This window comes from Schistocerca cancellata, unplaced genomic scaffold (assembly GCF_023864275.1).
Source record: "Schistocerca cancellata isolate TAMUIC-IGC-003103 unplaced genomic scaffold, iqSchCanc2.1 HiC_scaffold_512, whole genome shotgun sequence".
In the NCBI taxonomy this organism is placed as follows: domain Eukaryota; kingdom Metazoa; phylum Arthropoda; class Insecta; order Orthoptera; family Acrididae; genus Schistocerca; species Schistocerca cancellata.
The window spans coordinates 20,001-22,500 of NW_026046526.1; positions in this window are offsets into that span (position 1 = coordinate 20,001).

Consider the following 2,500-nt stretch of genomic DNA (forward strand, 5'->3'; position numbering starts at 1 on the left):
AGCTGAGCAGCCGGCCGCCCGGGAGTGTGTCCCGGGGGCCCGCGCGAACACGCAAGCGTCCGCTCAATTATTCTGCAAACAGGAGGAGGCTGAGCTCCCCTGCACAATACACCTCGAAACCCTCTCAGGTCCCGGCGGCGCGCAGCGCCGTCCTAAGTACTTGGTCGGGTTCGAGAGAGGCGCAATCGCCCGGAGTTAGGCGAGTAGACGCTTTAGGTGCGACCACCCGTGCTCCCAACTGAGCTTGCCGCTGCCGACAGAGGCCCGGGAGCGTGCTGTCGTGGCATTGCCGGCGGGAGACAACACGCGCCACCTACGGTGACCGGCAGCTCCAACGCCAGCGCCACAGAAGGGCAAAGGCCCCACGTGGGTGCCGAAGCGAACTCTCCCAGCACAGCGCACGTGCCAACACGTCTGCACAACTGCGATACAAACCACCAGCGAGAACCGCTGGGGCGACCGAGCAGCAGACGGCGTCGCGGCGCCGAGTGCCGGGCGGCGGCGCATCCTCAACGCACACAGTCCTCAATCGGACCAGCACACTGCAGATGTCCACCGCGCTTCGCACCGGGCCGGCGAGGACCCACTTTGGCTGCACGGCGCCGCGCGCAGGGTGCCCCGGCGCGCAGCTGCGCCGCCTGCCGCGTCCGTCGGCCGGCGCGCCTGCCACTGGGCGCCCCCACCAGCCGGCTGTAGCGCGTGCGCCCACGCACCGCGCGGCCAGCACGCCGGGCGGCCCCCCCCTCACCGGCCGGGGACAGTCCCACCCACCCACAGCCGCGTATCGCTTCACACCCAGATCCACATTCACGTTCATTGGTGTGGTGGGTATCGCTGACACAACCGCGTCATAGCTGTACCGATCGTTGCCCTCACAGATGTACCTCCAGCAAGATCAACCGCACCACAACGGGTTACCAGTTGTTCATTTGCGTAACGTCACCAGTAAACGTACACGTCCACGTCCATCCCCGTTTGCAAAGTCAACTATTATTGCATGCCTGCCTGTCAGGTGTCAAGACACACTACATCCGCTCACATCCACGCAACAAAATGTGCCCGACTAGAGGGCACGTGGAAGGTGCCCCCGTACGTATGCGATGTCCATTGCGCGACGAACTGTCAACCGGCCTCTGTAGCATGTCGCAGATGTGGAACGCGGGACACCGTGCTATCACATTGTGTGAGAAGAGACTACTATGTCTGCATACACGCGCCACTACATGAACAGACGGCTCATGCTGATCGCCATCCACTGCGTCCATTACTCCCACACGTCTCTATGGCGTACCACACTGCAATACAGCTGTTATGGGGAGATGACACGTAGCTGTGTACACAACATTCTGAGCGGGTTGCGGTTGGACAACAATACATTAATGTAACGTGTCATATGCCATTTACAGAGCAGGTTAAGGCACAACGTGGGTTAGGTTAAGGCACAACGTGGGTTATGTTAAGGCACAACGTGGGTTATGTTAAGGCACAACGTGGGTTAGGTTAAGGCACAACGTGGGTTAGGTTAAGGCACAACGTGGGGTAGATTGCGGCACAACTTGGGGTAGATTGCGGCACAACTTGGGGTAGATTGCGGCACAACTTGGGGTAGATTGCGGCACAACTTGGGGTAGATTGCGGCACAACTTGGGGTAGATTGCGGCACAACTTGGGGTAGATTGCGGTACAACTTGGGGTAGATTGCGGTACAACTTGGGGTAGATTGCGGTACAACTTGGGGTAGATTGCGGTACAACTTGGGGTAGATTGCGGTACAACTTGGGGTAGATTGCGGTACAACTTGGGGTAGATTGCGGTACAACTTGGGGTAGATTGCGGTACAACTTGGGGTAGATTGCGGTACAACTTGGGGTAGATTGCGGTACAACTTGGGGTAGATTGCGGTACAACTTGGGGTAGATTGCGGTACAAATTGCATTACATTGCGGTGCAAATTGCGTTACATTGCGGTGCAAATTGCGTTAGGTTAAGGTGCAACACAGGTTAGGTTAAGGTGCAACACAGGTTAGGTTAAGGTGCAACACAGGTTAGGTTAAGGTGCAACAGAGGTTAGGTTAAGGCGACATAGGTTAGGTTAAGGTGCAAGATGGGTTAGGTTAAGGTGACATAGGTTAGGTTAAGGTGACATAGGTTAGGTTAAGGTGACATAGGTTAGGTTAAGGTGACATAGGTTAGGTTAAGGTGACATAGGTTAGGTTAAGGTGACATAGGTTAGGTTAAGGTGACATAGGTTAGGTTAAGGTACAAACTGGGTTGTGTTTTGGTACACATTGCGTTGTAGTACAGTACACGTTAGGTTTGGGTACGGTACACATTGTGGTATGGGATGGCGTGTTGGTGGGGGGGGGGGGGGCGGGGCGAGGTTCGTTCATATTGACCGTAGGAAGTGGATGCCCGAGGCAGCGTCAGTGTGTCAAAGGAGGTATGTCACGTTGGGATGCGCTTTTCGGTAGTGAGAGGGGGCGCGCCGTGTCCGAGGTTG